We start from the raw sequence: 13,674 nt of genomic DNA, 5'->3' as shown, positions 1-13,674 counted from the left end.
GAAATCGGGATTGAATGCCTTAATTGGCATATCTAACAAACTTTAGTCAAACATTCCTTTTTAATAATATAGATGGGACTTTAGGAAGGTTCCCGAAGGTTTTCTACCCAAATTGCCACACTTGATAAATGAGTTATTAACTCATGCTTGGTTACACATCTAGATATGAATACAAAATACTATATGAAAGCCCGAACAAGTACGTCCATAATCATATTTTCTCTTTAATTGAAGCTTTAAATTATGAATAAATTTATTTTGTATTATTTTTTGCATTGATGTAACGCGTTGCAATGTTCGCACCAGCTATTCAAAGTCTCCGCTTCACCCGTGACCAAAAAAACATACCATTTAATTAAAACACGATACTACATCCGTAAAACACAGCCAACCCAACAAACGTAATAAATTCGTTGCGCATTCAGCGAACGGGTGACATATTCCTTATCCGACTTTAATCAGTAGGTCAGCCTCGCTAAATTGAATTATCGTCACTGGTGATATACTGCCAATAGACGTGTGCCCCCCGAACCCCACCACCGCACGGGAGGGTACTTCACACCCCCTGAATTCATTTGGCGAGTATTGTCAGCGCCGGTCCATTCGTCTTGTTACAATTTAATTACGATGATATGTTCTAGAAGGGTTATAAGTCCCTTTGTCTTTCGGTTCCGTCACGCAGGGCCAAAGGGCACTGATTCAAATACCTTAGAAGTTCTTTAATGTACACATTAATTGCGATAGGGAAAGTATTTGTTAACTAATTGTGGACAACTGATTTCTATTTATGCAATAAAGAGAAGGTATCAAAAGACTGAAAGTACTGTTGATTAACTATTACATAATTTATTCAAATATTAAAAGGCTAATAATAATTTATATGTAACTGTCACCTTTAATTGATCAATCATTGGATATCGACCATAGACAATCTCATCAATCGTGCACAATAACTTAAAACTGCACGCAAGTCATCCATCCATCATAAATTAACATACATTAAAATTTCGAATATATCTCTAGGCAGCTAAATGTAACCACTTTATCAAACAAATGGACAGCATGACCGCTTCAATGTTTCGTAACGCAAGACGTAGGGAGAGCTCAGCCCAGAAGGGGGTGTGGGGCTGCATTGCCTAGCGATGAATATTTGATTGAACGTTTGGTCATCGCTGGGGACAAACATATAATACTTGGGGTTATCACTGAGCGATTTATTTAATTTGTAACTTTAAAGGGAGGGTTGAAAGGAAACTTGTTTCAAAAAGGATAATATATAACCAGGACCCTCGTTCCAAGCTAGGAAATCGAACAATTGTATTTCATCTTCTCTTTAAATTATCGATTTTCTATTTTGTCTTCTCTCTTCTGCAGATAACGCTTTTCGTTTAATATTGCTTTTCTTACATTTCAGGGAAACAATATTTTTTCAAACGAACTTGCTAAACGGTAAACGGTAGAAATGTGAAATCTTCCGGTTTCACAAACACTACTGCCCCGGATTCAGCCATTACCGAGTGTTTACAAAAAATTTAAACGAAACTCAATTTCAACAATAACAATTTATACAAGTATAGCACTAGTTGTTCTAAAATTAGGATGCAGCTAATGTTTTAGTTCGTTCATGATTCTTGACCTTGCACAATGTTTTGTGTATAGTCGCATTTAACGTTCATTTAAAGATCCTGATACACACAATGTTTTAAATATGGTCTTGGTAGGTAAATTATGTGTTTTACTTTGTATGTGCTTGTAAATTAAAACATACTTTCAATACGCTTATATGTTGTTTCTCTCTGGATTCCTTTAGATCCGATTTGGACCCATCTAAAACGGACAGATTTAATTCAAACTTGATACACTTATTAAGGATCGGCACCAATACAATAATTACATGAGTTCATCTTATTATCCTTATTGGTATCGCCAGGATTAAACTTGTTACGTATCCTTAATATCGATATATGAATGGACATAATTTAGTCGTTTATATCAAAAAAGCGTGTATTTTTTGTTATTGTTTTTCTTTAACTTTTCTTTAACTTTATTAAAGCCTGTTACTCTTATATATTTATTGGCATATTCAATATTATATATGCCAATTTCCCAGACCATTTCGTTTATTAATTGTTTGTTTCATCATAAATTTCAAAGTATGTATGATGTGTGACAACACGTGATAATATTTCTGATGAATTTTCTTATACAACAACTCTACATATAGCATAGAAAACACAATCGATTCTCATTCACGAAACAATAAGTTCGTAAGAGGAGGTTTGTTGCAAAATTCAGAGCCAGAAACTGCATGTCGGTTAGCAACGCTGGCTGCAGCGAGCGCACTGCGTCGTGCGTCACAGTGACGCGCGTCGTGTTTATACTCTGTGGAATGCTGTTTATTCCCGCTCAGCCGAGCGTCACTCCTTATTGTCCCGTCGGTGACACGCTCACAATTTTTGGCAGTTCCGTGACACTGTTTTTTCGATCTTTGACCTACGGAGTGTGGATTGTGTGGGATGTTCTTGTTGTTTAAGTTGAAAATAGATTTCGTAATTATTGGCGTCCTCTTGTTTACATTTTGTTCCGGTTATATTAATTTTATTCTCCATGAATAAACAATGAAGTTCTCGATTAATTATTCAGAAGTAATTTGAAATGCATATTTCTGTTTACGTTTGCGCAAACAATAGATCAAATATAATAAAGATATTAATTTCTGGGAAGATTTTAACATCCTGCTAATATTATAAATGCGAAAGTTTGTAAGGATGTGTGTGTGCTTGTTGCTCTTTCACGCAAAAACTACTGAATCAATTGCAATAAAATTTGGAACGTAGACAGCTGGACAACTGGAATAACATATAGGCAACATTTTATCCCGATATTCCTAGGGGACACGGACTTAAGCGCGCAGCTAGTTTCATATAATTATAGAATGAACTAAAGTGTTCCACTTGTTCTTATGGGTAAGGGTAAGGAAATTATTAAATCGTGGATTGCCACGGATTAGGATTAGGATTGCCTAATCAGAATAAATAATAAAATAAGCTACTGAAATTAATGCATTGAGTCTAGAGAAGTACAAACATACAGGTGAAGAAATGAATAAAATGGTGTGTGTGTTGAAATCACGTGCAATCGTTATTATTACACATATAATTAAAAACTATTTAAAATATTAGTGTATTTAATTTATAATATATTAATTATTATAAGACGATGTACCTAACCGTAACCCGGAGCAATCTGTAACCGTATTATGATAGAGGACAAACTACTTTGCCATAAGCTGTGTCTAATTGTAGCTCTCATAAAGGGGATTAGGGAACTATTGAAGGGCCAGGCCGGGACCCGTTGGGGGTAGCGTCGGGTCTCCCCGCACCGGCCCCATGTCCCCACTACCTCTTAATAACCTTTTTTTGAGATCGGCAGTTATACTCCCCAGTAATAAACCATAACCATTAATGTAAGTAGCGGATTTTCGATGGGTGTTTGTCCACCTCACGTCGCTTTCACGAAACCCACTGAACCGATGTTGATGGGAGATTATTTTGGGGATAACTAATAGCACGGAGGAGATATTACGGAACGGAAATAACGAAATCATTGATTGAAAAGAACTCTTATAAATAAAAAAAGGATACAAAGAACTTTACTATGATGTAACTCAAATTTTTATACATACATACAACGTTCTTCGTCGGTCAAGTGTGTTTTTTTAGGTAATACCTATGTATTAGTATTTTATTATTTTGTATTAGTATTATTATTTATATCTATATATAAGGCAGTTCTTTTCGCTTAAGAGTTATAAAGTTGTAACCAAAACAAACAAACTTGTAGGTATAAAGTTAATGGATGTATAATATGATTATTATTAATACAGATTGATTCAACCCTTCTAAAGTAATTGTTGTTTCAGAAACATTTCGTGATCTATTCCTTAATGTTGACGTTTGGAGAAGGGCAGTTCCACCCTTCAAGCCACCCCTTCAGCCAAGGCATAAATCAAATATATTTTCTCATACAGAAATATGCTTTAAATATTTTGAAATCTTACATGTTGCTATAAAATACACATGATTTAACTTTTTAGTAGTATTAACATGAGATTTATTTAGTAGTACAATAACTTCCACTAAAAAATCTTTGATGTATAAATAAATACTAAGACTAAACACAAAAATAACACTTAGTTAATCATAACAATAACAAACGAGTCTAATTGAACATATTTTTGTATCTCAGACGTTTCTCTATATTCGTCTTTTTAATAAACAAAGTAGATAATGATGTGTGATGTGTTTGTCCTGTTACCTGTACTCCTCCTTCTCCTTCTGTCATATAGTATAAATGAGAGTAATGTCATTAAGTATCCATAAACAATCATTATCTTATGCGGTAGGTAGGTACAGCTTCTCACATATCAAGAGTGAATTTGCGACGCGACGGAGTAAATGAAATGTGAAAACTTGTTCAACGTCGAGGAGGCAGCGGGGGTGCGGGGGTGCGGCGCTGCGGGGAGGGGGCGCGAGGGGGGGGCGCCTGAAAGGTGATGGAAGTTATTTATGACGTTGTTTCATTTTCATTTTCATGAGTTTTCGTTCTTTTCTATACGGAGCGGGGTTTGCATCGCTCTCTGCTCTTAGTGTCAGCGAGTTTAGTTCATGTAAAAACAGACCACATTTTTTCAAGTTTATAGACCTTTTATACGATGGTTACCTATTACATTGAATTACCAAATATTGTGTTAATGCTTCGCCTAAATGTTACTTTCTTAAGGTTGGAAATATGGAATTTTTATTCACCGCAAATTCAGATTCAGCCGCTTAAACCTGAATTTATCAATAGTTGTTATCCTACGAAAAAGAACTGCTAAGCATACTTCAATATCTTTTAGTAAGCACCTACTTACACTACTCAGCTAACAGTACAGTAGTTTAAATAACATATTACATAATAACCGACACTAGTATAGAAGTGTTTGCTGGCGAGTGCACTGGCCCAAGCGACGGCAGCTCGTCTCGTATCGCCATATTTATCCGCCGCATTTATCATTTGAACGGAGCTGTTTAATTTGCCCTTTAATATTCCTCCACTGGATGCGCTGACGGATCTCTGATAACGGGGATGCTACTTCATTATCAGATTTCAAGCCTAGTGTTAAACCCTGGCTTCGGTCGCAAATGTGGGTGTAGGAATGTTAAATTATTATTAAATTAATTAAATAGTATTTTGAAGTAATAATTCGAATGTGTGAAAAATGTGTTTAATCAATTTCTTTTTTTTTTAATTTTAACATTCACAATCGCTCCAGCAGTTAAAGCGCGATGCACATCCAAGGAAATAGGGATTCATCTATTACTTTTGTATAAGTAGGAATATCAATACCAGGGCACAGTATGACTGATGCACAATTTACATATCCACTTATATTGATAGTAGCTTTTCGCCCCGGCTCCGCCCGATAGACATTGATTTTTAAATATATCCTGTGATACTCGGGGATGATTTAAATTTCTAATAGTGAATTCATTTTCTAAATCGAACCAAGTAGTCGCAAGGCCTTAAAAGCGGGTAGCGCATTCCCAGAGATCTGAGCCTCTGCGAATGTTCATGGGCGGTGGTGATCGTTTACTATCAGGCGAACCACCAGCTCAGTTGCCCGCTATGACATTAAAAACAAAAAAAAACCTAGCTATTCGCCCCGGCTTCGCCCGTGGTACGTAATCTATATCACTCAGTGAAGGTGCGCCGTTCTAATGGTGAAAGAATTTTCCTCTTTATAACATTAGTTTAGAAATACTATATACACTAGATAAGTTGAAATGAAAGTGTTTTTGTTGTTGATGTGACTCCAGACACTCAAATCTGTTATTCCTTTTCCGTATCCAATGTCACGCAAGGCTCATCAGCACGCAGCGAGTCGGCCGCTGGTTGCGGCGCGGGCCAGCGCCTCGTTAGCAGCCGCCTAATGTGACCATTCGTCTGCCGTCCGCGCCGCTGCTACCGGCCTCCGATTTATTTCATTCAACCTCTAATGCCCTCTGTTTCGTTGACTTGATTAAATCCCAGTAATGAAGTGAGAAAGTATCATGGCAGAGTTACATTAATATCCAAAGTTATCAGTTTTTTTTACCGACTGTATTTTTTTTTTGTTTTTTACCCGATAAGCTAGCTTAAAGTCTACCTTAAAGAAAAATTCGAATTTCGTTCTAATACCAATTTAAATTTGCGCTGCACTGGCAATCTCTTATTGAAAATTCCACCCCATAAATCCAAATTTTACCACAAATCCTTCCATGTACAGTCTATACTGCTTTGGAATACTCTACCGATTGAAATCAGACGTGCGAAATCGCTGAACACATTTAAAAATTTAATTTTTAATTATTTCTCCTCCCAGATAAATAATTAATATCTATATTGATTTTTATTGTAAATTGTATTGTATGTGTATTTTCGTATATTATTGTATAACTATGTATATATAATATATAAGTATTTGTGAAATATGCTTATTATATATGTATTTATAATATGATTAAAATTAAGTTTTAAATATAATATAAGTAAATTATAATTGCTGCCATCCACCACCAATATCTATCCTTTTGTATATTGAAAAATCCTACCCATAGGTTGCCTGGTAGAAATCGCTTAGTAGCGATAAGGCCGCCTTTTTGGCTCTATGTTATGTTTCTTCATTCATTTGTTTTTCCTTTTTATACATTATTTTTATTTTAAATTGGTGCTAAATAAAGTGTATTATTATTATTATGTTTCTCATTTCCATAATACTCGGGTACCCCCAGAAGGAAGGCACCCGGTCTTTTGGAAGGCTTACGTGGGGACACAGATCCAACACGCAGAGGTCCTTTTGAGATTTTTAATGTGTTATGTGACATCAGGCGCAGCCTGCCCATGGCTGCACTATAGAGTTACAGCCCTAGGCAGTCCGCGGCCGATGTAGTACTATTGCAAGATATGGAAATTTAAAAACTGGTCTATGAAATGGGATGCTAAATGGACTGGTATTGGGAACTATGGAAACTATGGCACCTGCCTTTCTACTTAATAGAAGTAAAAATTTGTTGGCAGGCGGTGACTCGCCCTCTCACTGTATGGGCCCCCTATAAAAGTCGCTGCAATAATGCGACGAGGGGGCAACATATCATGAGAAACTAAGGGTGGAGAGGCGTCGCTGGACTTTAAACGACGATCACGCGCTCCCTGAGGGTCCAGCATCACGTGCCCACTCGCCACTTACGCTTCGCATCCACCCTTCGAGCTAAAATCTCTCGCGACTCCACTCTGGCCGGCCGGCTAAGGCAAGCCAGAGGTGAGGGTCCTGTCCTCGTCAGGCTTCACTCCGGCCGGCCGGTTAAGGCAAGCCGGAGATGAGGACAGGGGCCTCCCCAGGGAGCATTCGGGTCCGCGGGGTCGCTACTCCCCGACACCTCGCCACAAGGTGCCCTGCGGGCTTATTATTATTATTATTATTAGCTAGTGTCGGTAAGTATTTAGTAATATTAACTGTGGGCTTGCAACCGATTGCCGTGATTCTCTCTGAGATCATAGGAAATTTTTCTTATTAGGCCCCATTTAAAATGGAGTGGTAGTTCCCCAGGGAAGAGGCCCTTTTTTGTACGAATATGTAATTTCTCCTTCTTGATTATGAAAGTTAAATTTTTTATGTATTTTAAGTTGGTCAAACAGACACAGTTAATACCAAATTACAAAAATGAAATTGTCTAATAGATAAAAGCAACATTATATAAAATAATAATGAAATGGCTTTTTTCAGTCCTCGAAATTACTTTTTTCAGGCAACAAATTCTATTACAAAATTCCACGAAGTTTAATTGGTAAATTTAATTTAAGACAATATAATAATGTAGCAAAAAATATGACACAAAGATATTTAAGAATTAGAAGCCTTAGATACACACACACAGCGCACTCGCAATAGAAATATAAGTTAAGAATATAACAATTTATATTTGTTGCTGTGTGAGGGAGTCTCGAAATCTTCGGCTATTAATACTCGTTATTTCTGGATGGAGTTTAATTTGTTATGGGGAGAATACCTTCCTATCATCCTCACAACTCTCAATATTTTTCGTACAAAAAAAAACTAGATAGAAAATAAAATAGACTGTACTCATATAATAAAGATGAAGAGTTTGCTTGTTTGTTTGTTTGTTTGAACGCATTAATGTCAGGAACTACTGGTCCGATTTGATTTCAGTGTTAGATAGCTCATTTATTGAGAAAGGCTATATATGTACCACGGGCGAAGCCGGAGCGGACCGCTAGTAACTGATATAAATGATTTGAAATTTGTATACAAATCTAATAAAGATATAATCGTTTATCTAATCCCTTCAGCTAATCATTTCAAATATTGTTTAAATTAGCTCGGCCAATTTTAGTATCAAATAAAAGCTTCAAGTTGAAGCTGCAACTAAAAACAGCTCTACACTGAAATAGAATGTAAATTGGTTTGATTACCCTTCAGACCTATATTGAGACAGGTTCTCCTCCCCTCGTTTAACGTTAAAAATAAATGATATATCTGAAAATAGTTGAATATAAGCACTAATTGTGGGCCGGTTGGGTGTGGGCATTATCGAGCCGTGGCCGGCGCATGCGCGCCGCCAAGGGCACGCCGGTCTAGATCAACTGCCTAGTTGCTAGCCTGATAGCGAACATACTACATACTACATATCTGCCTCATACAGCTATTAAGCCTTATCGGTTCTTTAAATATCCCCATAAAAATACACGGGAACGGTGGGACGTTTAGCTCTTCAAGATAAATAATTTTCAGTTAACGTTAAGACATTAAAGTCGAAAATGCTTTGAATGTTATCAAAGAATATCTCTCTAGTTATTGCAATTATTTCTTAGTTAATGAGCTCTTAGGACCATCATTTACAATAAGATTTTTTTTACGTTTAAACACTTACTGCTATGTATTCTATTCACTTCATTACATTGCGCGTTGCATTTTTTATTCTTAGAAGAGAGCCTTATTATGGTGTTATCGTGGTTCATAAAACAAAGCCTGATATCATCCCATTATATCTGTTTTAATGCAATTAACTTATTTATTCTCCAGGAAAAGAGTGACTATAAGTGTTATGCCCAATAACGACTTCGCTATTATATTCACCGCTCAAGGTGTAAAGAAACTTCTAAAAAGCCATGACGTAAAGTGTCACTATCATACAAAGGTTTAGGCGGAGGGAGCTTAAATTTGAGTATACAATAACCTGCGTTCCTCTGCTGCTGCCCCGAGGCTGCGTGCGGCGTGGGCTAGTGGAGCCTGCATTTTTAATGACCGTGAATGACAGGTTATGGAGAATGATTGCCGACTTGATTGGCAAATATTTTGTAGCGATCCAAATGATAAAGAACGGTCTTCAAGAGAAGTCTACGTTTTGAAAGTAGGTTCGTAGTATTACGAGCGCATATTTAGTTGATTGAGCGATTAAATTTCTTGAGCGGTGGTACCTTTTCTGTTTATTAGATCTATTTGATGGTGTGGGTAAATGTGACATATGCGATAATATACTTATATTTGTTTCGATTGTGCAGTTATACTATTAAGTAATTAATTATATATTCAAGTAAATATATGAGATTTTTCATAAAAATTAAAACATTTCTAGAATAAAGTGGCAGAAGCCATCCGCACCACACCTCACACGTGACACAGGAAATGTAAACTCGTCTCATTTCCCTGCAATCCGCGGCAGGAAGCCACAACGACTAAACAACACGAAATTATCTTTCCTTCGTCACTTACATTCCATTAAATTCCATATCCATTAAATTATTATAATGTTAATAGGTGTCCCAATTAGAGCGAGGCAATGGAAACGTCTTAAGCAACGTTTTCCGTTCAAACAAAGAGACGTTTGATGTATTTCCGAGACTTTCCTAATCCCTAATTGCCACCCCCTTATTACCCCCGGTTATGGGGGCTCAGATGTTTCTCTAATATACATAATATCTCCAGTGTTTAAATTCGCGCTGCTAAATAATTCATGAACGTCAGGACTCAGTAACTACAGCTCAATTTCCTTGAGTACTTGCGGCTTAATTCCGCAGCTATAAAACGTATATCTGCCGAGAAACGTTCGCCGCCTGCTTCGTAACTCGTAACTTGTAATGCAAACTGACGCACCGCGCTGCTCCCTCCTCGCTCCTTTGTCTGCTCGAGACATAAACGGCAAAACGTTACAACATATGCGATAAATCATCCGATGTTTTTTTCTTTCTGCAACATATCACTTAACATTTTTATTCTATTGCTTACGAGCAGAGACTTTATTTCTGCTTATAGATAGACATACATCTTAAGGATGATAACACGTTTCAAGATTGATTCAGGAAGAGGCATCTGTAAACCCTAGAAGCATATTCTTTTTTTAAATTTTAACCTCAGAAACAGCAATTACGTATAAAACTTATACTTCATATTATGATAAGTATTGCAAACACGCAGTAGGTAGTTCAGAGCCATAAAAGAGCATATAAATTAAAACATCATCATTATCTAAGGCTTCGGCTTCCAAGCAAACATTGCACACGTCGGAGCGTTGCATGCTCGTGAAATGAACTTTCCTTTTATAAACCTTTTCGACGCAACAAAACGTAATGGGATTCCATTTTGCAGCCCGAAGTATGTCGCCATAATCCACTTAGGCTACAGCTCATAGCTTGTGGTGAGGGCACACCTTGCAGCTAATATTTATTAGCAATAACTATTATATACGAATATACCATCCCCAGTGAAATTCTCGAAGCTACAGCGAAAACAAATATATGGACAAATGATGTATAACGCAAATGACACCGAAGCAAAATGGTAACAGAGTATTCAATACAATATTATCATTAAAGTTGTATACAATCGATTTACAGTCCCGATTCCAGACATATAAGCCTTTCTGCCCTTTATAAAATCTACTAATTTGTGCTTTTCTAGTTCAGTTCTTAATCTAGATAATAAGTTGGTCTTATCCAACCACACAATTTACACATACAAACACTTTTTCCTGTGAACAGCTATACGTATGTTAAAGAGATTTTGTCTCTCACTTACAAGTACCTATAAAGCCCGATTGCCTGCATTGTATAGATGAACGATCGCCCTTACAACTGCGTCGCCACGCAGTCTGACCGACCGACTCACACACACATAACACTTTATATAACTCCATTATCCGCGCTAATATGATCGACGTGTCCCTCGACGTGTAGCCTAATAGCATAAAATTACGAAACTACATTTTTATTATTCACTACAAATTCTTGCTTCGTAACTGGACCATTTTTTATTTACCACTACAACTGTTTTGATGATGAGTGTGTCCGCTACCAAACACAGAGGAGAAACATATTTTCGTGATATGTCCTTTTTATAATCTGTGTTTAAGTAATCTGTGCCATAACACAGACCATCCTTGAACTATATGCCCATATAATTTAGGTTTGGTGCATCGAATTTGGTATACATATGCTAAAAGAATAAGAACGCGACGAGTTCAAACCATATTATACTACCAACTCATAGTAGATAGGTTTGAATCTTAAATATTTCAACGTCACAAAAATCTTTTTTTATGTACGATTTTTATAGCAGTATAGCGTAACATTCAAACAAACTTCGCAAGTGTAGCGAATAGAAACGCTTGTGAACTCAGTGATATCAATGAAACATTAAACGAATCATCAAAGGTGGAGCACAGTCGGCCGTGCTCTGCAGACCAGACATATCATCACACATGAGTACACTGCACACTGCACTCTGCACTCTGCACTCTGCACTCGCACAGTTATTTTAAACTCATTCAGATGATACTTGCTTATGGTATTTAATCAAATAATGTTACGTAATTGAATGTTTAAGTATTATAGTAAATCTTATGATTACATTAACATTTATTCACTATAAAGAATAAACATTACAATCAAAATAACAACAGGTAAATGAAATGACGTGAAAAACGTAACATTAAAGTGATAATATTCACAAGGACAAGATCTTTAGAAGACAATATTATAGTTGTGCGCTGAGAAAACTCCGACTCAGCATTGCTGGAATCAAATGCCCTACAACGTTGCTTAATCCGCCTAAAAATATATTTCAATGCCACAGAAAATAAGCCACACAAAAATTATATTAAAACTGCGTAAATTGATATTATAAAAATTCTAATATTATTCTCGACACCAAAATGACTAAGCTTTTTTAGGTATGCTTCAAAACCATTCAGCAAAATTATCCGAATCTTAAATACATATTTATGATATGATATCACGTTAGTAAACCATTCCTCTTATATTGTTGTGCAGATTTGTCGTAATATCACATGTATTGAATAAAGTCCAATTATTTCCTACAAAGGGAAGAACTAATGGCTTAATTAAATATTCAAAAATGATTGGAAGCCGCGCCGCGTAATCACAAATCGGTCGGAACACTCGCGTTTCCGGCTCGATGTATATTTAGAGGCTGTTAGCGCGGATTGGGAAGGCTTCGCCGGAAATCGGCCATATTTACACGGCTAATGAGTGCCGTGGAGGAAATGGAGACATTCAACAAATTGCTATGTGGCCGTTACATGTTTATAAACACATTATATTGCTTAATTTGTGTGTAATGGTAATGCGTGGCCGTAGCTGGGAGCTGGGAGCTTCGTACGAGCACGTTCGGAGCAAAAGTTTGTCTGAATAATAATAAATAATAACATGCACCTAAATTGTCTTTGCCTTTAGATCTTTATAACTATACGTAGGGAAATTATTTAATCCTGACTATTAAGAGTCAAAGTCAAAGTCAAATTTACTTATTTTGATTTAGAAATTATTGTATTGGTACCGATAAGTACAAAGTTTGATTAGGTTTACTTGGGTTACGTTTAATGTAGGTAAAAAGCGAATCAAAAGGAGACAGTTATACACGAGTGAGGCTAATAGAAAGCTTGTTTAAAAAATTGTTAGCTTTAAATATAGTATGCGTCATTTTACCGATTTTTCTATTTGCTTTTCTTTGACTTGTTTAGTCTACTATTTTCAGAGTGAATATCAACTGCCAATGCCTTCACTGATCCATCGATTGAATTACTGACGAAGATAATAGAGAGCAGCACTACAACAACAATCATATCAAATGTTTACTTTCTCGTTCCTAATTGTAGTTTCATAAAATATCTCTAGTTCAAATGGACCCGGGATATTATAATTATAATTCGGGGTATTACGTAATCAAGCAAATTCATATAAAAAACGAATCATTCTTTGACTACAAATGACACGTCTATCTATCCTATATTTACGCTTATCATTCAAATTCCACTAAATGTGACCGTGTCTTTGTTCCCAGCCGGTGGGCCCACCGTTGCATAAGCAGAGCCATATCGATCGCACTCTAGTTGCCTCAATAAACAAAAATCGACACAGCCATTTGCGCACAGACCCATTGTTCTACACACACACGCGCGCACACACATGCGTTAACATGTACACACAGACGCAGTCTTTGTTTGCGAACCGCATTGGGCGGTAATTGACTTCCACAAGCCGACTACCGAAATATATTTTATATTTCTGTTATTGGGCGGTTAGGTAATGATATTTCGAATGTTTTCTCATACTAAT

Source organism: Zerene cesonia, chromosome 5 (genome assembly GCF_012273895.1).
Source record: "Zerene cesonia ecotype Mississippi chromosome 5, Zerene_cesonia_1.1, whole genome shotgun sequence".
Taxonomy (NCBI): domain Eukaryota; kingdom Metazoa; phylum Arthropoda; class Insecta; order Lepidoptera; family Pieridae; genus Zerene; species Zerene cesonia.
Note: the sequence above shows the minus strand (reverse complement) of the source record.